Below are 26,921 nucleotides of genomic sequence, written 5' to 3'. Positions count from 1 at the left end.
GAGAGATACTGTTTTAAGGAGTATCCTGTCGCTAATTTCTAGCCATTGCTGGTCTCTTCGGATGTTGGATATATGCTCTATGAGGAATATGTTCAGAGCTGCTCTCAAAGCATTGTTTTGTAAGATTTGCATTTTATTTAGGATGTGTCTGTTAGCTCCTACGTATAGGGCATTACAGTAGTGTAGCTTAGACATTATTAGCGCATTAGCGAGCGTGATACAACTAGCTTTGGATAGAAAGGGTCTACAGGCCCTGATCAGTTTACAGGTATAAGCTGATGAGGCCATGACGCTAACTTGTTTTTTGAGTGATAAGGTAGAGTCAAGATCACCTAATGTTTTTACCTCAGTTACTACTTTGATTACGTTGCCGTCAATGTTGAATGCAGCATAGCTGGGGCTAAGTTTTTTCAGGTTAACAGAGTCGGAACCCAGAATCAGAATCTCAGGTTTTGTCGTCATTCAGGCAGAGGCCATGTGAGGCCATCTATGCCTGAATTAGGAGGTATATCCTATTTACCAGAGCTGTGTCTTCGACAAAGTTGCCCGAAAGGGGTATGAGGATCTGGGTGTCATCAGCATAGTTGGTGTATGTGGTACCCAGCCTGTCGAGTTTATCGAAGAGTGGCTTGGTAAAGATGTTATACATTGTTGGTGAGACGCATTAACCTTGTGGCACACCACAGGTGTTTTGGATTGGGTATGCGGACGCTGAGGGGGAGAAGAGACTCATCTTATGGTTGGCTAGGAAGGATTGTAACCAGGCTATAGCATCACTCAAGAAATGGGCGGCTGATACTAGGTGTTTGCATAACACTGCATGATCCAGTGAAATTGACTTTCTGATGTTTGTTAATGATGTTTGTTAATCTGCTTAAAATCACATGCTGTGCATAGGTCCGACATCCAGTGGTCACTGCGGAGTATTGCATTTTGTTTTTCGTAGTCGAAAAGGGGACGTCGACAAGGCGTGTCTGTAACACTATCCCTATAGTGACGTGCGTTGTACCCACAATCCCTCACGCGTCGAGGTCCCTCAGATTGTTTTTTTCCGCCCAGTTTCTGGTCGCCTTTCGCGGAGCTCCTAGAGAGACATTGCTATACTTACCACGGACCTCGGTCCTTTTGTCATAACTTAATATACTGGTAACGATCCCTCCCCCTCGACGTTAGCTGTGAAGCTGTTTCTCCGCCGAACTATTTTCGACGGAGAGGAAGAGCGGAGGAGATCCTTCGGCGCTGCCGAACACGTGGCATGGCCTCGACGGCCAACTTACAGTAGGGAGAGTGGGGGTTAGAACTTTGTCTCTTCTCTTTGAGAATGTCTTTCTTTCTCCCTTTTCTTTCCCTTGGGGTTGTTATCGCCAGCTATTATTGCCTCAGCTATGGAGAGGACACCATTTAAGTTTTGCCCACGCACAAGCTCTGTAATCGTTGCTTACCCCTCGATCACATAGAGAACAGCTGCGCAGCCTGCAAGCTCTTAAAACCCAGGACTCTTAAAGAACGTAGGGTTAAGAGGTGGGCGGACTACGCGATGTCGAAGTCAGTTTCCTCACCCGCTGCCGCTGTTACTGAAAGTGACGAGGAGTGCGATAACTCGACGTCCGTTACGGAAGTCATGAACCCCCAGAAGGAGCGCTCCCGCTCCTCGTCGTCCGTCCCCGGCCCCGACGGGCTCGGCTCACGCCCTGCTTATGGGGATGAACACCCCGGCGACAAGGACGCACACAAACCCCATAAGGCTAAACACATTACCCACGGCTCTTCTTCGTCGAGAACGAAGGATCCATCAGCGCCGAAGGGGACGCAGGGCACTCCGGCGTCTACCGCAGACCGTAAAGGTCACAAGCCCCACCCGCAAACGCAGCCGCGACCAGCGATTGGGCTTCCATCTAACACGGGCGCTACCCCAAAAACATCCGACGCAACGCTCCATAGAGCGACCGTCGAGGTACAACGCGCAACGCACACAACGTCGACACCAAAGCCCTCGACGGACAAAATCGTGGCCGAGAGCCTAGCGAGAATTGTCGCCGAAGACGAACGTACGCGGACGACGAAACAAACGTCGAATACCGCGTCGAAAAAACACAAAAGTAGCCAGGAACTGCCCCTTTCTCCAAAGGACGCTTCCGAACTACCTGAAGGCTTTTCAGAAGGAGACGGGAACCTCTCGTCGACGTTGTGGGAGCGTTCGAAACGATTCGAAGGCGAAAACACTAATTTCCCCCCTCTAGACTATTCAGGGGTACCCCATGAGACCCTTGAAAGACTCCATTCTTGCATGGAGAAAATGGAAAGGTTTCTAGGAAACCAAGACCCACCCACTCACAAAAGACAAAGAGAATGGCCACAGGATGACCCTAGAGTCAAGATTCCTAGGCTGGTTGACCTCACTGAGGAGGAGCAATACCTCCAAGAAGATGAGGAGTGTTTGGGTGGAGAAGAAGAGGTAGAACTTGAGGAAGAGGGGTTCGAAGAAGATCCTTACACCACTCCTACAGGGTTTGAAGAGGATACAGCTACCTCGCAGCCCTGGCATTCACCGTCAGTGCAGCCTTGGCAATCCCCATCAGTACATTCAGACCCTGATGCCTTTCTCCCTTCTCCTCTCAAGGATTCACATGGGAACTCCTCTCCCATAGATGACCAACCTTCCCTCAATGCACTATTGCGCAAGGCAGCAGCGCATTTTGAGATTGATACAGGGGAAACTCTTCCAGACATTGACTTTGTAAAAAAAGTCATCAAAGAAAAAGCCCCTGTTAGCCAATCTATTCCACTAATGGCTTCTATTAAAAGAAGAATTTCTCCTTCCCTTACTAACCCAGCTTTAGTAAGAGGGGTCAACCCTAGAATAGAAAAGCTCTTCAGCCCTTCATCCTCTGACCCTTTATACATCAGAGGACACTCTATTCCGGACTCCCTTGTGGTTACCAACACAAGAAAAAGAGCAGGGGTGCCACTATCCACTAGTGAAGCACCTCCAGACAAAGAAGGCAAAAAACTCTACGCACTGGGGAAGAGAATCACGACCTCCGCCGCCTTCTCTACTAGAATTGCTAATAACAACTCACTTTTAGCTAGCTATGCAGATGCACAGTGGAACAAGCTGCGCAGCGAAGCAGAGGAAGCACCTGAACCTCTGCGTTCTCGCCTGCTAGCTATAATATCAGAGGGCACACTGGTAAACCAGGGCATCGTTAAGAACTCCCTAGATGCCGCTGAGACGGCTGGCCGCTCCCTAGTGCAGGGAATACTTCTCAAGCGCCACGTTTGGCTACGCAATTCAGGTTTTAAGCCCGAAACCCAAGCCTCCCTCATAAATAAACCCATTGAACAGACGCATCTGTTTGGGAAAGCAGTAGATGAGGCCCTAGAACATGCTAAAAAAGAGTTTGATACCATCAAGACTCTTGATCAAATTTCTAGGCCCCCTAACAGGCGAGGCTATGGTAATAAACGCTCCTTTCGTGGCCAAAGACAGCAGCAGAACCAACAACAACAATATTACTCTGGCTCCAACTGGCCCACCAACCAGGGTAACACCCAGTTCAGTCAAAGAGGCCAACGCTGTGGCAAAGGAAGAGGTCGTGGCTCCAGCCCCAGAGGTTCCACGCCCAATACCAGCAAATGACCCGAAAATTCGGGTCCCCTCCCATGCATCACCGGTCGGGGGCCGGCTAACATCGTTCCTTTCAGCATGGGAGGGAATCACGTCAGACCGTTGGGTATTATCCACCATAGCCCACGGATACTGCATCGAGTTCAACGGTTCCCCGAAGTACAAACCCCCACGGAACCGGCGCATGACACCGCAACACCTCTCCATTCTTCTTCAAGAGGTGGAAGAACTACTGAAGAAAGAAGCTATAGAGCCCGTCCCCCTATCACAGGTAACAGAAGGTATTTATTCAGTGTACTTCCTTGTACCCAAAAAGGACTTAACCATGCGCCCTGTATTAGATCTGCGCCCAGCGAACATATTTGTCAAACCCCAAAAGTTTCGTATGGTGACCTTACAGGAGGTAATCCCACTGTTATCACAAGGGGATTACATGACAACACTGGACATGAAAGATGCATACTTTCATATTTTAATGTTGACATCGCACAGAAAATACCTCAGGTTCAAAATAGAGGACAAACACTACCAGTTCAGAGTACTACCCTTCGGGATAGCATCTGCACCAAGGGTATTCACGAAAGTACTGGCAGTGGCAGCGGCCCACCTGCGCAGATTATCCATCCCGGTATACCCTTACCTCGACGACTGGCTCATAACAGGGGATTCTTACGGAACATGCTTCTCCAATACCCAAAAGACCGTAGACCTTTTGTCCCGACTGGGCTTCTCCATCAACGAAAAGAAGTCCAGCTTAGACCCCAGCCAAACCAAACAATTCCTAGGGGCTCTAATTCGAACAAGGGACGGCCTCGTATTCCCCTCCAACGAGAGGGTCCAAAACATGCTGTTTCAAATTCCCCATTATGTAGCAGGCCAAGAGGTGACGGTACGCAAAGCAATGCGCTTGCTAGGGATGATGGCGTCATGTATTTATTTGGTACCTCACGCGCGCCTGCGCATGCGCCCAATGCAAGAGTGGCTCTACAGCCAGTGGTGTCAGGCCAGCGGACAATGGGACGATCTAGTGGTGGTCTCGCAGGCCTTGGTTCTCTCGCTACGGTGGTGGACAAAAGAAAACCTGTTATTAGGGAAAACTTTTGCCACACCCGCAGTGGAAGCCACTCTAACCACAGACGAATCCCTTACAGGATGGGGGGCTCACCTATCCCAACAGACGGCACACGGAGTGTGGACTCCGAGTTTAGCATCCAAGCATATAAACCTGCTGGAACTACTAGCGGTGTTCAAAGCACTGAAAGCCTTTCAGGAACACTTACAAGGAAAGACAGTGATGGTCCTCACAGACAGCACCACAGCCATGTACTACCTCAACAAGCAAGGGGGCACTCACTCTCCAGGACTGTCCAAGCTGTCCCAGAATATATGGAAGTGGGCTCTCAAACACAACATGTTCCTACTAGCACAACATGTACCAGGGGAACTCAATCTGCTAGCAGACAAACTCAGCAGAGACTTCCCCCTGCCCGAAGAGTACGAATGGCAATTGCACGAAGACATCGTCTTAGACATCTTCACGCAATGGGGATTCCCGGAAATAGACCTGTTCGCAACCCTGGAGAACTCACAATGCCAAAGTTACGCCTCCAGGTACCCCCAGAACCAGCCCAAGGGGAACGGTCTGTCGATTCAATGGTCAGGGAAATTTGTTTACGCCTTTCCCCCGACTCCCCTTCTCAACAAAGTGGTGCACAAGATGCACCAGGAGCAGGTTACCATGATACTAGTGGCCCCAATGTGGGCACGGCAACCTTGGTTCGCTCACTTGATGGAGATGTCCCTATCTCCCCCAGTGAAACTTCCCTGCCCGTACAACATGCTGTCACAAGACAAGGGCAGGACACTGCATCCATGCCCTCAGACCATGAACTTAGCAGCCTGGCTCCTGAGATCATAGAATTTGGACATTTACAACTCCCACAGAGATGTATGGACATCCTCAGGGAAGCCAGAAAACCTAATACTCGACACTGCTATTCTAGCAAATGGAAAAGATTCGTTATCTGGTGTAGAGGTACTAGCATCAACCCAGTTGACTGCTCTCCTACTGACATTATTCTATACTTGACCCATTTACTGGATTCAGGTTTAGCGTTCAATTCCATTAAAGTCCACCTAGCGGCACTTTCTGCATACACCACTTCCCAACTTAAAGTGTCGTGGTGGAAGATACCAGTTATCAAAGCCTTCATGGAGGGGGTAAAGAGGATACACCCTCCGATAGCTAACCCAGCTCCCGGATGGGACTTAAATGTGGTACTTTCCAGACTCATGGGCCCTCCCTTCGAACCCATGCACAAGGCAACTCTTAAAGATATCACCCTTAAGACTGCTTTCCTAATAGCTATCACCTCCATTAGGAGAGTAAGTGAACTACAGGCTCTTTCTGTACTAGACCCCTTCGTAACAGTTCACAAAAATAAAGTGGTTCTACGCACACACCCAAGGTTTGCACCTAAATTCATCTCAAAATTTCATGTAAACCAAACTATAGAACTACCAACGTTCTTTCAAAACCCTTCCAGCTCGGGAGAAAAAAGTCTGCATACACTAGATGTACGCAGAGCTGTCATGTTCTACATGGAAAGAACCAGACCACTGAGAAAGACTAATCAGTTCTTTATCTCGGTGGCAGCAGGAAGAGAAGGAGATGCGGTCTCAAAATCCACTATATCTAGATGGATTGTTCAATGCATCACTCTCTGTTACACTCTTGCTAAGAGAGAACTACCCTTCAAGCCAAGAGCACATTCCACTCGAGGCACTGGGGCTTCCATAGCATTCATTGCAAATGTTCCCCTTGAGTCCATCTGCAAAGCGGCTACCTGGAGTTCTGTGCACACCTTTACAAAACACTACTGTCTAGATGCACACTCTAGATCTGACTCCCAGGTGGGACAGGCAGTATTAAGACATCTTTTCTCTACTGTTCCTTCTCATAACCCACCGCCAACTCCGGGTACTGCTCGCTAGTCTATGCACAGCATGTGATTCTAAGCAGATTAACAAACATCAGAAGACAATGCATTACTTACCGTAAAAGCATTTCTGATGGTTGTATCTGCTTAGATTCACATGCGCCCACCCTTCCTCCCCGCTCGGATGGAAGGAACATAGACTTCCTTTATATCTCTCTTTTCTGTACTCACTCACGTCTATAAGGCTCCCTCAGGGCAGAAAAATACAAACAGAGGGACCTCGACGCGTGAGGGATTGTGGGTACAACGCACGTCACTATAGGGATAGTGTTACAGACACGCCTTGTCGACGTCCCCTTTTCGACTACGAAAAACAAAATGCAATACTCCGCAGTGACCACTGGATGTCGGACCTATGCACAGCATGTGAATCTAAGCAGATACAACCATCAGAAATGCTTTTACGGTAAGTAATGCATTGTCTTACTTACATTGTAACTCTCTAGACCCAGCACACACTATCTTACTATAGGGTGCTGGAAGGATTACTTAGTACCCCCTTTATCTAGCTTCTCATGTAACATTTTTTATGTTACCCTTTACACAATTAATGGCTGGTGGCAGTGGTTACTTTTTACTACTGTGTCGTGTCTTTACCGAGGGCTGCGTTCCCAGCTACAGTAAAGCACAGATGGGTGCCATTTTTGTCAAAATGGCCCTGGTTGTCTTTTTTCGACATTTCTTGTTGTTTTGTTCCTTCTTGAGCTTTACTCTTTGCGCCAAACTAGGTTTGGTCCCTTTGTTTGTTTTGTCTTTGGCGGGCTTCACGAGTGAAACCTGCCTCTGGCTCCAGAGAGTCTGGTGGGGGCAGGAAGTGAGGGAGGTGCCCAAACTGCCTGGGCTTAGTCTCTTAGGAGACAGAAATGCACTCCTAGGTTATTGGCCGACTGGCTGTCTGCAAAGTACAGACACCCTGCTGGCAGATTGGCAGCTAGGCTGGAATGAATGCGAGAAACCTGCATAAAAGGCGAGACTTTTTGGCTGGAAGGCAGAGTCGACCACTGGACGAAGAATCCGAAAAAGAACTGGAAGAAGGCACCTGCTGCAACTCCTGGACCATTGGTTTGCCCGGGGAAGCCCTGCTGCTGTGCTGAAGCTCCACGTTCGCCTCGACAGAGAAGCCCTGAAAAGACAACTTCTCCCCTTGAGTTGGTTGGACCAATCCACTCCCAAGTAAGCCACCTGGACATCCGTCTCGGAGCTGGTTGATTTTCCACAGAGTGCTGCTGGAAACCGTATAGCCAGGAAGAGGAACACCAGTTTGTGTGCGTTGCTTTAAGTTGTCCAAGAGACTCCAGGAAGATCCTCCGGACTCCCAGGAAGCAGGACTGATCGAGCCTGAGCCACCTCAACAGAGTGTGGGAACCCAGATGCTAGGGAAGCCCATCTCGACAGCGGGAAACCGCGGTGGTGCTGTTTGCGGTAGACGCGAGGAGCTGAAACACAGAAGAGCCGCTGATTCGAAGTTTGCTGGCTGTGGTCGGCGACATCTCGTTGTGGTGCAGTAGTCCCCAGAAGTTCTCCCTCTTGTCCCCACGACTGAGTCACAGGAACAGCAGGATCTGCAGAGCTGCACAGGAACCAGGATCACCAGCTGCATCTTTTCTTCAAACCAAAGGTACTGTAAAGTCTGAGAGAACTTACCTCTCACTGTAGATTTGCTTGTAGCTTCTACTTCACAAGTCTCCCGGCTTGTGGCTCTACATTTGATTCTTCTTCAAAGAACTTTAAAACATTGTGCAATTACTTTAATCACCTTCAAGAAGTGCTTCAGTTACCAAGACTTTTTTGCTCATTGACATTGGCTTAGCTTAGTTCCCTGAAGAGGCCTTCTCTCCTCTGTTGTTGTTACACCTATCCTTCCAGTAAGGGGTTAAACTACTCTGCATTGGGGGGGGGGGGGGTTAAAAGTATCTGCCTTGTTTGTGAAGTGCATTTGAGATCTCTTGTTTATTCTGTTGAATATTTCTTTTTACATTCTCTCTGCCTACTCTAGATGTAACAGTAATATATTAATGCCAACAACATCCTAGTTAATTAAGTCACCTGAGGATGTAGGAAGTGTGTGTATGCCAACCCCAATGGGAATCACTAAATTGAAAGAAACTTGCCGTACGAGTGGGAAGGGAAGACAGGTAGGGCCGCAAGGGAGGATGGGAGAGGAGGAGACCAGATGTGAAAGGGACCTTGAAGGCCGGATGGACCCATATCAGGACTGAGGCGCAAGGGTGCTCCCGAACCCCACCTGGGGAGACTATAGAAGCCCGGAGCCTCAATTCAAGATAAAGATGCCAACTAACCAATTGCACTAACAATTTTCCCCCTCTGCATACACCTCTCAAACTCCAAACAAAACACAACCACAAACCTACAGCACAACAAACCACACAAACCTCACTACATTGCAACAACAAAACAAAAACACACATAGGCTCGTTTAACAGTACACAATGACTACCGGCCGCAAACACCCCAGGCCCAGCCAATGGACCCACCGGGCTGAGGCCGCCAACGGCACATCACTGCTCTCTTGCACTTTTCCAGCTTCCTCCCACTAGCCCCCACCCCTTCCTTTTTCAGAGCTGCCAGGGGACCACTCCGGTGGTGATAGTGCGCGGTACAAATGCCCTTTAACATTAAGAGTGTTGATTTTTTTTTAAGTGTATTTGAGTATTGCTCCCTTCTGAAGGCTTGTTTAAATGACTGGTAAATAAATCAATAATTGTTTTATCAAGAAACCTTGAGTATCAGTGTTTATTTGAATACTTGTCACTTTGAATCTCTGTGTAACTGCATTACTTCTCACATTGACCTCTCTTGAGATAAGCCTGGGTGCTTAGCCACACTACCAACCTGTGCAGTTCAGACTTATACCAAAGGTTGGGTCCCTATTGCCAGGAGGCTGAGGTGGTTGTAGTGCACCCTAAGAGTACTACCCCAAATCTTACTATATGTGTATATATATTATATTATATTTTTCTGAGGCTTGTGGAATCTGCTTAGATCACATGCTGTGCATAGGCCGACATCTAGTGGAAGCTGCAGAGTATTGGTTTGTTTTTCGAAACTCGAAAGGGACGTCGAACAGGGCGTGACAGAAATATTATCCCTAGTGTGACGTCCCCTGTACCCATGATCCCTCACGCGTGTAGGACCCTCAGATGGTTTTTTTCCACCATACTAGTTGGACACATGTTGCGGCGTTCCTTCAGCGCTTAGCCGTTTATAGTGAACAATTACCGTTAATACTTTCACTTCTACCGTACGCCGAAGATCGACGCAAGTGAAGATCGAGGAAGTCAGCCGTTGAGGACTGCCATGACGGACTTCGGGCCTTGGAAGGCCTCTGGCTACGGCCCTGTACAGTAGGGAGAGAGGGGGGTGATCATACAGGCTTCTTTCCCACCTTTTCGTACATATACCCGCCTCAAGCTATCCCTCTGTTAAAATCCATCCAGCGTAGAATTGATCCCTCGCTGCAAACTCCAAATCTCACTTGAGCGGTTAATCCACGAGTCAAGAAATTGTTGCGTGCCGCACCCTCCGATCCCCTGTACATTAGAGGCCAATTAAAGCCTGATTCCCTGGTCGTAACAACCACCAGAAAGAGGGCAGGTACACAGATTGCTTTTTTCGGAAGCACCTCCTGATAAGGAAAGTAAACGAATATATGCTCTGGGTAGAAAGGTTGCCTCCACTTCAGCCTATCGGGCATGAATTGCCAACAGTGCCACCCTTTTGGCAAGCTACAATTGCCATCAGTGGGAGGAGGCATCTGATTTGGTATCCTCCGCACCCGAACCCTTAAAGAGCCAGTTGGCTCGATTGGCAGCAGATGTTGGGTCTGTATCAGGCTGCATGCTAAAAACAAACTTTGATGCAGCAGATAATGCTGGGAGGTTAATTGCGGAAGGCACCGTCATAAAACATCACGCTTGGCTAAGGCAGTCAGGGTTCAAACCTGAAACCCAAGCAACCCTGATAGATATGCCGGTGGAGCCGAATGTACAATTCGGCAAGGGAGTAGGGGAAGCTTTAAAGACTACAAAGGATGAGTACGAGACCCTGAAATCTCTTGGCCAACTCACCAATAAATAAGGGTAACAACAATTTTTGCCGTTTTCGGGGCCAAAGTTTAAAACTATTACCAAAATCGGGGAACCTCATGGGGTAACAATCGATCCCAATCCTCACAGGGCTACTCCAGAAGGCAACACAGGGGTCGCGCTAGGGGAAAAGGCAGCCCCGCCAGAGGCGGTACCCCACCCAACAAGCAGTTACGTTCCGCTTCAGGTTCCCGCCCATGCATCCCAGTAGGGGATGCATGGGCGCTGGAACATCAGAAGATCCTCCTCGAGGAGATCGCCGTTCTGCTAGCAAAGGACACCATAGAAGTCGTCCCGATCAACCAGGGTTATTTATTCTACCTACTTCCTTGTGCCAAAAAAAAATCTGACAATGCGCCCAGTATTAGATTTGCGCCCTGCAGACAAGTTTGTCAAGCCACAAAAATTCTGCATGACTACACTACAAGAGGTAATCCCTCTACTAAAAAAGGGGGATTACATAGCAACATTGGAAATGAAAGATGCCTATTTTCATATTTCAATGTTCCCAGCGCACAGAAGATTCTTGCGTTTCAAGATGCACAACCAGCACTAACAATGCAAGTTGCTGCCCTTCAGAATAGCCTCAGCTCCAAGGGTATTCACCACGTTACTGGCATTGGTGGCGGCGCACCTATGTAGGGTGGCAATCCCAGTGTACCCTTACCTGGACGACTGGCTCATCACAGAGGAGTCCCCCCCGCCCCCTGAATTTGCAGAGTAAACATCCAAAGAACTATCAACCTCTTTTTCCAAGTGGGCTTCTCAATCAACAAGAAAAAGTCAAGCCTGGTGCCCGGCACCTCAAAAACTGTTCTTAGAAGCTGTCCTAAATAAGAGGGGTTAGCCTTTCCATCAGAGGAAATAATTCAAAATGTGTTGCTGCAAATTCCTCAATATCAGGCCGGTGGCCAGATAAGGGTGTGCAAAGCTATGGGTTTGCTAGGCATCTTGCATTTACCTGGTTCCCCACGCGTGCCTGCGCATGCGACCCATGCAGAAATGGTTTGCGAAACAGTGTTCTCAGGCGAGTGGTCAGTGGGACGATCTAGTAGTCGTTTCGCCAACACTAGTACAGAGTCTTCGCTGCTGGACAAGAGAGAATCCCTTCTACGATCCAGAGATACAGGCCGTTGTCACAACAGATGGCTCCATGGCAGGGTGGGGAGCTCACTACCTTCACCATACAGCTCAGGGTCTCTGGTCTCGCACAGTGGCTCAGAACCACATAAATATGCTGGAACTTCTGGCAGTTTTCAGAGCGCCTCGGGCATTCAAACTCCTCCTATCCAACCAATCAGTGCAGATCCTAACAGACAGCACGACTGCAATGTTTTACTTAAACAAGGGGGCACTCGTTCTCCCAATCTGTCCAAGCTTGCCCAGAAAATCTGGAAATGGGCACTCAAACGGAAGATTTACCCGTCATCCCAACATGTTCCAGGGGAACTGAACTCGCTAGCAGATGCTCTGCGCAGAGATCCCCCTCCCAGAGGAACACGAGTGGCGTCTACACGAAGAGGTCGTAGGAGACCTCTTCTCTCAGTGGGGTTTCCCCACTATAGACCTATTCACCACAAGCGAAAACGGGCAATGCCCAGACTTCGCATCCAGGTTCCCCCAGCCAGGCTCCAAGGGGAACGCCCTATGGATGAATTGGTCAGGGATATTTGCCTATGCTTTTCCACCAACCCCTCTGATGAGGAAAGTGGTGAACAAGATCCACAGGGAACCGATGACGCTCATCGTGGTTGCTTCCATGTGGGAGAGACAACCATGGTATCCACACCTACGCAAACTGGCGGTGTGCTGCCCCATCCAACTCCTGTGCCAGTACAACCTACTCTCCCAGCACGAGGGACTAACAGTGCATCCTTAGCCCAACTCGATGAACTTCGCAGCATGGCTCCTGAAGTCATAGAGTTCGGACATCTCAAGTTACCTCAGAGATGTATGGATATCTTGAAAGAGTCAAGAAAACCGACACGAGGCACTGTTACTATGATAAATGGAAACAATGTTTTATTTGGTGCCAGAATAAGCAAATCGACCCCGTTGATTGTACTCCTTCTAATGTGGTCACCTATATGCTCCACCTACTGGATACAGGGTTCGTGTTTAACTCACTAAAAGTACACCTGGCAGCTTTATCAGCCTACACCACTTCCCATAACAAGGTGTCATGGTGGAAGGTGGCAGTTGTTAAAGCATTTATGGAAGGGGTAAAGAGACTTCACCCTCCAATTTCTAACCCACCACCAGGTTGGGACCTTAATGCGGTACTTGCTAAGCTCATGGGACCACCCTTTGAGCCCATGCATGAGTCTAGTCTCAAACACCTGACTTACAAAACGGCCTTCTTAGTAGCCATTATTTCTATAAGAAGGGTCAGTGAAATCCAAGCTCTGTCAGTGCAAGATCCTTTCTTTGCTATACATAGGACAAACTGGTTTTATGCACTCACCCTAGGTTCCCACCTAAGTTAATTCCCAAATTCCATGTTAACCAGTCTATTGAGCTACTGGCTTTCTTCCAGGAACCCAAAAGCTCTGCTGAGGTGAACTTCACACTAGATGTGAGGAAAACGGTCCTCTACTACGTAGACAAGACCAGACCGCTAAGGAAAACAGATCAACTGTACGTCTCCATAGCGCCAGGCAGAGAAGGAGATTGCGTCTCTAAAAATGCCATCTCTAAGTGGATAGTCAGATATATCCAACTGTGCTATTCCCTTTCAGACAAAACACTGCCTTTTACTCCAAGAGCCCACTCTACAAGAGGTACTAGAGCCACTCTGGCTTTCATTGCAAATGTCCCATTAGACAGTATTTTCAAAGAAGCTACATGGAGCTCTATTCACACCTTTACTCCGCACTACTGCATTGACGCTCATTCCAAGACAGATACACAAGTGGGACAAGCGGTTCTATGACATTTGTTTGCTCATGACCCTTCTCACATCCCACCTCCTTCTTCTAACACTGCTCGCTAATCTATGCACAGCATGTGATCTAAGCAGATTCCACAAGCCTCGGAAAGGGATACATTACTCACCGTAATCGTATTTCTGATGCTTGTCTCTGCTTAGATTCACATGCGCCTGCCCTTCCTCCCCTCTGAGAGAAGGCGCATTGATGCTTGTAGTCTTATCCATCTTATCTGCTTGGATTCTCTGTACTCGCGCTACTCCTCATATCATCTCATGTCAGAATAAATCCAATCTGAGGGTCCTACACGCGTGAGGGATCATCGGTACAGGGGACGTCATACTAGGGATAGTATTACTGGCATGCCCTGTTCGACGTCCCTTTTTGAGTTTTGAAAAACAAACTGTAATACTCTGCAGCTTCCACTAGATATCGGCCTATACACAGCATGTGAATCTAAGCAGATACAAGCATCAGAAATACGATTGCGGTTAGTAATGTATCCTACATACATACATACACTCACGCACACACACCCCTCCCCCTCTTTTGCTGGACCTAGGACTTTTCAATTGTAATTTCTCAGTAAGTGGGACCTTTTTCTCACTCCCTCTTGTTTTTCCCTGACTAGGATTTCAAGTTTTCACTGTTTTTGGAATCTGACAAATTCCATAGGCATCTGCTTTTTGTATAGTGACACACATCACCCTCAGTGCAGTGTCGCTGAGAAGTCCCTTGGATTTCTCATAAGGTTTAAATACCTTTCCTTGGTTGAACTACCGTTCCCAAGAATAGTAAGGTGAAATTGATCTTACTTATCTTTTTACTTTGTAGGTCCACCACAACCCCTGTGGAGTGCTGGGGCGTTACATAGTATCCCCTTATCCTATTTTCTCATGTAACATTTTTTGTTACCCACACTACTTTAAGTGGCTGTGGTTTAATTGTTCCTACCATTGTGCTTTTCTACCCCAGACTGAACCCTCAGCGGCAGTACAGCACCCATGGGTGACCATTTTGTCAAAATGGCCCCAGTCTTATTTTTTCGCCATTTCCTGTTTGTGAGGTCTTTCTTGGGTTTTACTCTGTGCGTCGAAACATATTTGAGACCTTTGTCTGTCTTGCCTTTGGCGGGCTTCAGCCCTGAGGCCCGCCCCTGGCTCCATTGTGTCTGAAAAGACAGGATGTGTGGGAGAATCCTGAAACTCCTCTGTCCTTTGTCACTAGAAATGCCTGAATGCAACCATTCCTTATTGGCTGGCTGTCCTTTCAGGACAGCCACCCTGCTGTGTGATTGACAGCCTAGGCTGGGCATGAATGGGAGAAGCCTGCTTAAAGGCAAGCATTTTGGGGACTAGATGCAGAGTCCACCACTGGGAGAAAGACCTGACGAAGAAACCGTGAACGAAGCTTGCTGCCTCTTCCTGGACCTTTGAATTGCCTGGTGAAGCCCTGCTGCTGTGCTGAAAATCCTTTTTCTGATCAACAAGAGAAGCTTCGGAAGGGACGACTTCTTCCCTTGTGTTAGTGGGACCAACTAACCCCGAGACAAACTCCACTGGACCATCTTCCCCGACTGACTGTACTTCTTTGCTGCTGCAGGAACCGAGTGCCAGGGGTCAAGAAATCCGTAGTCTAGTGCAATGTCTGCAATCCGACCAGAAGCTCCAGGACTCTTCTAAGGACCCTCCAGAAGTAGGACGACCAGAGCTCGAGTACCCTCACCAGAGTGCAGGACCCAAGGAGTGAAGGAAGCCCAACCGGTATCAAGATCTGCGGTGGTGCTGTTTACCGCGTGCTGAAACCTCAAAGTGCTGCTGATCCAAATTACTGCTGCAGGAGTCCTCCAGACGTCCTCCCTTTTGTCCCCATGACTGAGGCTCAGGAACCCAGGATCTGCATCGCTGCAAAAGGACAGAATCCAGCTGGACCACTCTTCCGTTTACCCTTTAGTAGTTACCTCAGTGTCTTTTTGAGCTGTGCTTTTCTCAGATGAGACCTGCATTGGCTTACCTTAGATTTGATTCCAACTCTGCTTTTCACAAGTGTAACAGCTTGTAAAAAAAACTCTTTAACTTTGTGCATGACTTTTATTAACTATGAAGTGCCTCAGCTCCATAGACTGTGCTCCAATTGACTTTGGCTGTCCTGGCTCCCTGCAGACTCTTCTAGTCCATTGACATGTTCTGTCCCTCAGAGCTGATAACTTGTTTTTAGACTGTTATTGCTGGGAAAAGTTTTGTCTAGACTTCATTGGAAGATTGAAGTATACTTTCATGTCCTGAGACCCTGTTGAACCTTTTTCCTTCCTTTAACCTTTCCTTTCTGCAACCTCAGAATCTGCAAAGTGTACTAGTGATATATAAATGCCATTACTGTCCTTGTGAATGAAGTCACCTGCGAGTGTAGGAAGTGTGTAACAAGCATCTCTAAAGAGTATCCACTAAACTTGTGCTGATTCTGGAAAAGTATTTTAAAGTATATTTGATTGTTACATATCTTGCACTTTTTAAAGAACTCTTATTTACAAATTGATGTTAAATAATGAAATAACTATAACTGAAACCTTAAGTACTTGGGTACTTGTATTTGCGAATTTCATTGCTGCAGTTTTACAGCTCACGTTTACCCCTATTCAGATAGGCCTGGCTGCTCAGTCACACTATCAACTTGTGTAGTACAGCCCTATTCCAAAAGGTGGGTTACGTAATACCAAGTAGACAAGTGTTGTGTAGTCTCACCCAGTGTTACTACATCAATTCTTGCCTAACAACAACTTAGGCAATTTCTGTCGCATGACAATCGGACAACAATTGCAAGGGCAATCATTGAAGCTAAACTAGATTATGTCTCTAGCCTGCTACATGGAATAGGTGAAGGAGATATTATGCGTCTCCAGATCACGCAAAATAATGCGGTGAGAGCAGTCGAAGAACTGAAAAGGAGTGATCCTGTTTCCGTAGCGAGGAGAGCATTGCACTGGCTTCCCATGGCCAGTAGGATACCCTTTCGTTTACTGTGCATTATTCATAAATGCCTGTTCGGAGTCAGTCCGGCATACGTATCTAATCACATCTCCTGGTTACCGCCCCGAAGAACATGGAGATCCAACAAAGTGGGTCTTCTTCAAACTCCTCGTGCTAAACTTGATGTAGTAGCAAAGGGCTTTCATTTTGCGGCACCAAGAATATGGAATGCTCTTCCCGTAGATCTGAGTTTGTGTCAATCCATGGGAGTTTTTAAAGCTGGACTAAGACTTTGCTGTTCTGCTGATGCGGGATCTGACCTCTGATTTTATGTGAATCTGCTTTTTTTTGTGTTTGTTACTGTTGTCGCCACTATGCCTCCAGGACTGTGACCAGCGCCCTGTAAATAAAAATAAATAAAAACACACACGCATTTTAGAAATCCTTCACTATGGCCTTCAGAAGAGTGTTTATCCCCACAATGTTTCGAGGTGCTATACAAATGCCATATAACATAACATACCTTGTTTAATTTTTTTTGTGTGTTTTTTGGGCCTAGAATAAATATAGTATTTTTGTTCATTCCGGTCTAAATTGAATTATTTTGTGCTTCACTGTGTGGACTCATTGTGGACCCCTGACCCCACTCTCACTCTACTGAGAATAGCTTTGACTATTCTCCATTGCTACCTTGATTGGATTTTGGCTAACTTGAGTCCCCCTGTTCACTATAACTAGGTTGGCCTCCTAAAATCTGTCGTCCAGGTCAGATTCGAGAAATCCATATTAGCAATATATGCTAAAGTAAGAATGGTAAGTGTTACCTGTCTAGACTGGCATTTGGGTGCAGCCAGTCTAGAATTTCCTTACGGTGGTATTGTATATTTTTCTAGGCATCTATGATAAAGTAAATCTTTATTACATGGTTAGATTGGCCTATTGGCACAGCCGGTCCAGATATGTTTTACTGTGGCATGGCATTTATTACTGTGCATGATCACTGCTACAGCAAACATAAGTAGTATTGGCTGTCTGGACCACATTGTGCAGCCAATTTTGACATGTTATCTTATTATGGCATTGCATTTTTAATGGCACATTGGTAAGACAGCTCAACGGGTGGAGCGCTTGCACCAGCGATCTTTGTGTGATCTGCAGGTCACTTGTTTGAAACCCGTCCAAGGCCAACTCAGCCTTTCATCATTCCAAAGTTGATAAATGAGTACCACCTTCGGTTGGAATAATTGTATGCAAACAACTGCTTTGTATAGCGCTTTTGTGAAAGTGCTTGCTGTATAAATAACAAAGCATTATCATTAAAGCATTAATGCTCCTGTCGACTGTGGCGCCTTGCATCTATTGGATTTCTGGATACTGTTTTATCGCAACAACTGGCAATGTAGGGCTCTACTTATATAATGACAACACCTTAGCCGACATGCAGCTATAATTGCCATACTATGGAAGTAACTGGCCATGCAATGCTGAAGTGGCATATCTGTTTGGTCATATTGTGACCCCGCCCATGGCATTTTAAGGCAGCACCCTTGTTAAAATTTGAAAATCTAAAATATACTTGTCTTCTTTAGTACCGATTTGGTATTTTAAAATGTTTGTGTATTTTTTGTATTCCCTCAAGCCACTTAGTGATATTACTGGGGTTAAAGAGGAACTGATTCCACCTGGGTCAAAGGCCATGTGACATCACTTTCTACGATGTCAGGTGTGTGATGTCACTTTCGCTGCCTCTAGCATTTTGATCAATCAACGTCCCTAGCTGGGCCTCACACCAGGGTGATACATTTCTAAAGGCCTTCAATTCTATTGAGAAGTGTAAGGGGGTGGGGTTAGTGTAGCCAGTCCCACCACCCCCTTTTCTGTGCCCTCTACTTCCTGTAGCACAAAGCACTTTGGGTGTGATGTCAGAAGGGCAAAGTCCACATCTTTCAAGAACAGGAATTGTGCCACTAAGGCAGGCTAACTTTAGTCCAATCACCTGCAGACATTTACTTTTAAAAGAAGAGATCTGTTACGTTCACCTGGTCTCCACGGGGGCGTCGCACGAAGCTGAGCGATGAATGTCTGCACGTGTCTTTCTCTGTCGCACTACTCCTCTCACGAGTAGGCGTTTGCCTAGAATGTTGAACGGAGATGTTAACCTGCTGCGTTGGATAGGCGAGACTCCCAGCTCCCTTTCCCTCCTAGCGCTTCCCTCTGTGCTTATGTCTCACCTTCAGTGTTTTAATGGTGGACTCTCCGTCCTGCGTCTGAATGCAGGGGCGCATTAATGTTCATAGGCTTTTCACTGGATCTAGTTGCGTCACTGATCCTGCGGCCTATAGAGGAATCCAGACCAGCTGTGACTCCGTAGGTAAGTCTTTGTACCAATCGGTTCTTGGTATCAGTTTTGCTTAAGTGTTCACTATTGTGCTTATTCCTTTATAGGTGTGGTTTTGGAGGTGCCAGATGAAGAATTGGGCCCCTCACTGCGACGCTGCGCAGTATTTCTGCAGGTGAGTGTTAGCGCGAGAGCGCGGCGTCGAGATGTATTTAGAAATGTTTTTTTTCCTTTGCGCCACTAACCTGATGTTTCGTTTTCTCTTTCTGCAGGTGCGGTGTGACTCCGGAGCAGCGATTGCATGAACCGCTTTGATGGAATGCTGGAAGACTGTCGCCTCCGGGTGAGTATTCGATCTCCCTTGTGTCTTTTTCTGCAGGTGCGGTGGTTCCCGTGAACGTCGGAGGAGAAGGCGGATGGAGTCGGACGACTGCTTCTCTTAGGTAAGGACACAACCGCTGTTCTTCTGCTCGTTCTCTTTCCTTTAACAGGTGCTGATGGTCCGTGGATCCTGAGGCTTGGCTGAAGACCGGGTAAACAGGAGCTGGGCAGACACGGTGAGCGTTACGCTGCAGGAGTGCAGAATAACGCGAAGTGTGTTCTGTCCTCTGGGTGTGGTTTATATAGCCTTGCTCAAATAGTCCCAGGTAAAGTAGTCCCGAGTTCTGCCACACCCTGGAAGCTAGACTGCATGGCTCAGTTCCTCCAGACTGGGCTATGTGTGCCTCCATGTTCACTGAATCCTTGTTCACCTGATTTGCTCCAGGAAGGCGTCTGACAATGTTTTGGGGCCTTAAAGGTCCCCATAGGAGCCTGCAACTGGGGAAGGCTGGCCTGATCCTGACGTCTGGAGGCATGCATCATGACAGCACTCCCCGCACCCCCCCGCCAAGGCCCCCCTCAGGGTGGGTTCTCCATCTGGTCCAGGCTTGCTTGATTGATTTCGATGGAACCTTTTTACTAAGCGTGGTGCATGAATGTGGTTACTAGGCTCCCATGTTCTTTCTTGTGGTCCATAGCCTTTCCAGTCAACTAGATAGAATAGTTTTGATTTGATAACCTTGGAGTGCAAAATATCCTTAACTTCAAATTCAGGTTCCCCGTCGACCATGATTGGCTTTGGTGGTTTTGTTACTCGAGTTCCTGGTTGCACAGGTTTTAAAAGTGAGACGTGAAACATGGGATGAACTTGCATATGTGGAGGTAACTCCAATTTCACTGCCACTGGATTGATAATGGCTTTAATGGTGTACAGTCCTAAATATCTGGGATTGAAAGTGTGAGTTCCTTTTGCTGGTATGTGTTTCGAGGCCAACCAGACTTCATCCCCAATCTGATACTTCGGAGCTTCACTCCTATGTTGGTCTGCAAATCTTTTGTGTTTTTCTTTAGCTTGTTTTAGATGTTCCGCCGCCTTTTTGAAGGTTTGTGTGATGGTATCGTGCAGACTCCTTACGGCTGGCATTTCCAAAAGTTGAGGTGGGTCTAAGTTGGAGGTTTGTGGATGTATCCCATAAATCGTATAGAACGGACTCTGCCCAGTGCTTAAGTGTAAAGAATTGTTATAGGCATACTCGGTTATCCATAAAGCATCTTTCCAATTACCTCCCGTACTGTGTAACATGCATCTTGGGTACCGTTCCATTGTTTGGTTGGTTCTCTCAGTCTGACCATCGGTTTGAGGGTGGTGACTAGTGGAAAGTCTTACATCGATATGGGCTAACGCGCAACATTTTTTCCAAAAATGTGAGATGAATTGGCTGCCATGATCTGAAATCAGGACGGAAGGGAACCCATGTATTTGCACAATCTTTTTTTGGAATTCCTTTGCCAGGATGGATGCTGTAGGTATTCCTTTTAGTGGAATGAAGTGAGCCATTTTGGAAAACAAGTCTACTACCACTAAAATGGTATTGAATCCATTGCAAGGAGGTAAGTCGGTGATAAAATCGAGAGACAGCGTATGCCAGGGTGTCGGTGGAACGTCCAGAGGTTGTAATAGACCTGGTGGTCTTTTCTTTTGAGCTTTGTTCTGTGCACAAATACCACATGATGGCACGAATTGCATGATGTCTTTACGCCACATTGGCCAACAAAAATTCCTTTTGATCTTGGCTACAGTTTTAGCAATTCCAGGATGACCTTCCACTAGTGATTCATGGTAATTTGAGATGACCTGTTCCTGAAGTTCCTTACTGGGTAGATAAAGGCGTCCCCAAAAATATGGCAGGTGGTCCATGACTGCTTTTGGTAGGCCAATCTTGCAAGGTCTTTGCATCAATGAGATGCAGAATTTTCTTGTGGATGTCATCCAAGGTCAGAGATGTCGTAATTCCCACGATTCTTCCTCCCGGGATTATGGATACTGGATCTGGGATTGTGTATGCTTCATCTACGCCGATGCGGGACAGAGCATCAGCTTTTCCGTTCCGACAACCGGGTCAGTATGTAATCACGAAATCATATTCAGCAAAGAACAGGGCCCACCGCAGTTGGCGAGATGACTAGGCCTTTGCCGTCTTTAGGTATTGCAGATTGCGATGATCTGTGATCACTGTGACAGTGTCTTGCTCCTAGGAGATAATGCCACCAGGCTTTAAAAGCTGCATTGATGGCCAAAAGTTCCTTGTCTGTCACGGCGTAATTTAATTCTGGTGCTGTGAATTTCCGTGACCAAAAGGCCACTGGGTGAAGTTGACCCATCTCAGGGTCCTTTTGAGAGAGGTCTGCCCCCATTGCCAAACTGGAAGCGTCGGTTTCTACCACATAGGGGAGATCTGGCTGAGGATGTTTCAGGATCGGGGCTGAGGTAAATTTTTCTTAAAAGTCCTGGAAGGCTCTTTCCGCTTCATCCGACCATTGAAAGCGTTTATTCTTTCTCAGTAAGGACGTGATGGGATGCACAAGTGGCGAAAAACCTGGGATAAACCAGCGATAGAAGTTTGCAAAGCCGAGCATACTCTGGACTCCTTTGATTGAAGTTCGAGAGGGCCAATGGAGGATGGCATCTCCCTTACGCGAATCCATACGAACACCACGAGGTGTTAGGACAAATCCAAGAAACTCAACTTCGGTGACATGTCAGACGTATTTTTCTAATTAAGCATATAACTTGTGTTGCCGAAGTTTCTCAAGGACAGCACGGACGTGTTTCACATGGTCTTGCTACTAAGAGGAGTACACCAAAATGTTGTCAATGTACACTAAGACGCAACCATCAATTAGTTCTCGTAGGACGTCATTCATGAAGTATTGAAACGCCGCCGGGGCGTTACAAAGCCCAAAGGGCATCACCTGGTATTCCAATAGCCCATATTTGGTACGAAAGGCGGTTTTCCAATCATCTCCATTTTTGACTTGTACAAGATGATATGCCCCTCTGAGATCTAACTTAGCATAAATCCGAGCGTCTTTCACTTGATCCAGCAGCTCAGGGATTAGAGGCAAGGGGTACCGATTTTTTACAGTCACTTGGTTCAATGTGCGGAAGTCAATGCAAGTCCTTAAATCTCCTTCCTTTTTAGGTACAAAGAATAAGGGCGAGGCCGCCGGGGACTTTGATGGACGAATGAAGCCGTTGGCTAGATATTGGTCTAGATACTTTTTTAGATGGAGGTTTTCAAGCTCAGTGAGAGAATAAATTTGACCGCATGGAATCTGTGCGCCAGGTATAAGGTTGATCTGGCAGTCATATGGTCTATGTGGCGGCAGAGTGTTGGCTTGGTCTTTCTGGAAGACATCCTGAAATCTTGGTACTCCTGGGGTAGTCGGTTTGTTAGACTCATGTCTGTTGCCACCTCTTTAGTCAAGGATTCTCCCACCCTATAGCATGTGTGAGCACACTCGTCGGAGAAAGTCAATCTCTTAGCACGCCAGTCAATGCGAGGATTATGTGTTTTCTAACCACGGCATTCCCAGAATTATTTGGAATTGTGGAGCCTTGATTAGTTTGAACACAATGGCTTCCCGATGCCCATCTTGGCACGAAAGTGTCATCTGTCATTGAATGCGTTACAGGACCTGAGGATGTCTCTGTTCCGTCGACAGTGGTGACCAAATCGGTTGTTGCCTTCTTGCAAAAAGGAAGATTCATCCTTGAAGCTAATTCTTGATCCATATAGTTGCCAATGGCTCTGCTGTCAATGTATGCTCTGACCACATGCATGTAAGACGGTTATTGGTGACTGATAAGAATTATTGACAAGGCTAGGTGCGAGGATCTTTCTTTTCGCTCGACAAACGGACCTCTACGCTTGTCGGGCATGGAAGTTTTCCATCTCCGGTTCTGCCTCAACCTTGTCAGCGACCCCAACTACCTTCGTGGGTGGTTTCACTGGACACTCTCAGAGGAAATGGCCGCTGTCGTCGTCTCCTTTTGTCTCTTTCGGTCTTAGATAATGGACCCCGAACTCCTCCAAACTGCATAGGTTCGGACATGTCGGTGGGTTTGGAAACGTTTTCTTTAGTGCGCACATAAACCTGATTTTCCATTCTAGCTTGGTCAGCTCTTCAATTCTGCAGCCTGTGGTCTAGTTGCACCACCAAGTCGATGTATTCCGCACAGTCTCTTGGAGGATTTACCACGTGAGCCCAAACATCTTTTAGCTCACCTCTCAAACCATGATGGAACAGTGTTGTTCTCTTGTCTTCGGGCCAACCAGTTTCCACTATCAATCTGTTGAAAGTTGCGGTATACGTTAACAGATCTTGGTTCCCTTGATGCAAAGACAGGAGTTAATTGTCTAGTGCTTGGCCTTGGGTGTGCCGGGCAAACAACTTCCCCATATCTTGTTGAAACCTCTGAAAGTCCTGTAGAAAAGGGTCATCCTGATTAACTAGTGGTACCAACCAATCCGCAGCGCTGCCACTGAGATATGAAGGCACAAAGGCCACCTTTGATTGGTCGTTTGGAAAGGCTCCAGGCCTACATAGGAAATGAAGGCGCCACTGGTTCATGAAAATCGCATACCTTTTTGGGTCTCCAGCGAAGTGTTCAGGTGGAGCTAAAGGTACGGCCCCCGGAAGAACCACCTGTACAATGTTACTTGACGGAGCTGTGACTGATGACCCCATTCCTGGTAACGGTGTTAGCCCAGCCTGCGATTGAAGTAATTGTCTGGTTAGTTCATCCGTGCGATCCTTATTCACAATCAGTTCTCTTCTTAGAGCATTTGTTTTTTGTCGAGCAGAGTGCACCTCGGCTCGGAGTTCTGTTACGCTCACCTGGTCTCCACGGGGGCGTCGCACGAAGCTGAGCGATGAACGTCTGCACGTGTCTTTCTCTGTCTCATTACTTCTCTCACGAGTGGGCGTTTGCCTAGAATGTTGAACAGAGATGTTAACCTGCTGCGTTGGATAGGCAAGACTCTCACCTCCCTTACTCGCCTAGTGCTTCCCTCTGTGCTTATGTCTCACCTTAGGTGTTTAAATGGCGGACTCTCCGGCCTGCGTCTGAATGCAGGAGCGCCTTAATGTTCATAGGCTTTTCACTGGATCTAATTGCGTCACTGATCCTGCGGCATGTAGAGGAATCCAGACCAGCTGTGACTCCCGTAGGTAAGTCTTTGTACCAATCGGTTAATGATATCAGTTTTGCTTAAGTGTTCTTTTGTTGCCAAAGTTTTCACTATTGTGCTTATTCCTTTGTAGGTGTGGTTTTGGAGTGTTAGCGCGAGAGCGCAGCGTCAAGATTTATAAATGGTTTTTTCCTTTGCGCGACTAACCTGATGTTTCGTTTTCTCTTTCTGCAGGTGCGGTGTGACTCCGGAGCAGCGTTTGCGTGAACCGCTTTGATGCAATGCTCGAAGACTGTCGCCTCCGGGTGAGTATTCGCTCTCCCTTCTTGTGTCTTTTTCTGCAGGTGCAGTGGTTCTCGGGAACGGCAGAAGAGAAGGCTGTTCCGATGGAGTCGGAGGACTTGCCTCTTAGGTAAGAACACAACCGCTGTTCTTCTGCTTGTTCTTTCCTTTTCTCCAACAGGTGCTGATGGTCCGTGGATCCTGAGGCCAGCCACACCCTGGAAGCTAGACTGCATGGCTCAGTTCCTCCAGAATGGGCTATGTGTGCCTCCATGTTCACTGAATCCTTGTTCACATGATTAAATAATGAGCCTGGCGCCGAAGGCGTCAGGACTGGCTCCAGGAAGGCTTCTGACAACATTTTGGGGCCTTAAAGGTCCCCATGGGAGCCTGCAACTGGGGAAGGCTGGCCTGATCCGGATGTCTGGAGGCATGCATCATGACGGGATCTTCCACCACTCATTTGAATCCTCTTGGAATCCTCTTTTGGACCCCACCACTTGAAGATTTCTTTTGGGCCCTGCTGGGAGAGCAGTACTTTCTAGAGTCCTCCCGTTGTGAGGTGAAGGCAAGTGTTCGAAGACAGGCAAGCTCTGTCCCCTAACCATCCACAGGGACCATTGGGGGTGAATCTGCGGCTGGAACAAGACATGCCTCTGTTAGGGAGAGTTATAGTTTGTGTGCATCATCCCCTCTCCTAGTGAGACCCCCAGCACTTCTGGACCCTTTTCATTCAAGCCTGAATGAGTAGAGCCTTTTTCCACTCATTCATTCATATGGGCTCTGTCTTTTGGAACTCTCTTCTGTGTTTTACTGTCCTATGAAGTCTACTTTCCTCCAGATCTCTTTTAAGGAATATGTAATTTACTTTTTCAGCACATAGCTCCTTAAGGGCAGAGTTGCTGGGACCCCATTGGAAGTCTTCAACATCCTAGAGTAACTACAGTTCATAAGCATAGAGAGATACTTTGTATCTCTCCTGAAACGTTATAGTCTGAGATATTGGCAGACATAACTTCAGTGGCGTGCCAAAGGGATACATAGTATCCCCCTTCTCTCTGCTCATGTGACTTTTTCGTCACATAAGCAACTTTCTAGTTATAACTAGTGGCAGTGGACGTGTTATACTAACTATTGTGTGATTTTTATACCGCAGGTTATGTCCATAGCCCCGGTTATGCACAATAGGGGCACCCAAGTACCAACTTGGTGGTTCCTTTCTTTTTTCGCCATTACTAGCTTGCTTGTTTTTGTCAGCCCTTCTCCTACCATCCTGAGAGGGTTATGCCTGCATGTGTGTGTTTCGCCTTTGGCTGGAAATGGGTATATCTCTTAACTGTGCCCGTTTTACCTTTGTGATTGTGTTGGTTTGTAGAAGTGTGAGGGCTGAGCAGGCACTTTGGCCTCTGCTCATGCCTGTATTCCTGCAGGGTGGAAGTCAGTTTGTCACAACTTGCATGAGTAGCCTTCTGCTTTTCAGCTGAATTGTTGGTGTAAAATCAGGCGCTGATGGCTAATCAGCTGCAATGTTGCATACGGGCAGAGAAACGATAGTGTGGAAGGTTACCCAGAGCAATGGCAGTGGTTTAGATTATTTCATAACCTTCGACCAATCCCATCTTCTAGTTATAGATTGTCTAAACTGTGACATGAAGTGAGACGGATTTGCAAAAACGTAGGTTCCTTGCTTTCCTGCACCTTACTAGTAAGGCCCAACAAGGCCGAAACATGTCTGGTCTTGGTGTGTTGGGCGGAACAGGGGAGGTGGACTAGCAGTTCTGTTAGACTGCTCCCACTGGTGGCAGGACCAAGACTGACCTACACATGGCTGGTCCCCTTGTGCATTGGTGCAGTCAGACTTAAAAAAAAAAAAGCTGTGAAAGGTGGGGCAGAGCAATGCCAAAGAGATTCATTCATAACGTTTCACACATCACTTTTTTGGTTATGGGTAATTGACAGATGGCAACCGTGTGGATTTCAGCTGTCCACAGTCCTGACCTCTGCCCCATCTCCAATGTACTGAAAAGGCTTTGCACATTTGCTCTGTTATGCTAAAACTAATGAGACAACCCTGGGAGCAATTTGCCATTCTCTCATGTCAGGAAATGTCACTTATTTTTCTTTAAGTTTAAGTAATTAATAAAAATTATTCTCCAGCA

At 47.2% G+C, this 26,921-nt stretch overlaps 1 protein-coding gene across 1 annotated transcript in view; it reads left to right on the top strand.

Moving 5' to 3' along the window:
• UTP15 (UTP15 small subunit processome component) overlaps positions 1–26,921 on the top strand; it is a 440,177-nt gene that overhangs the window by 208,292 nt on the left and 204,964 nt on the right. The gene's annotated exons all lie outside the window — the stretch shown is intronic.

The sequence above is a fragment of the Ambystoma mexicanum genome, chromosome 6p (genome assembly GCF_040938575.1).
Source record: "Ambystoma mexicanum isolate Mex_15411 chromosome 6p, UKY_AmexF1_1, whole genome shotgun sequence".
Classification (NCBI taxonomy): domain Eukaryota; kingdom Metazoa; phylum Chordata; class Amphibia; order Caudata; family Ambystomatidae; genus Ambystoma; species Ambystoma mexicanum.
The sequence above is the reverse complement of the archived record's forward strand: the minus strand, read 5'-3'. Positions and strand labels throughout refer to the sequence as shown.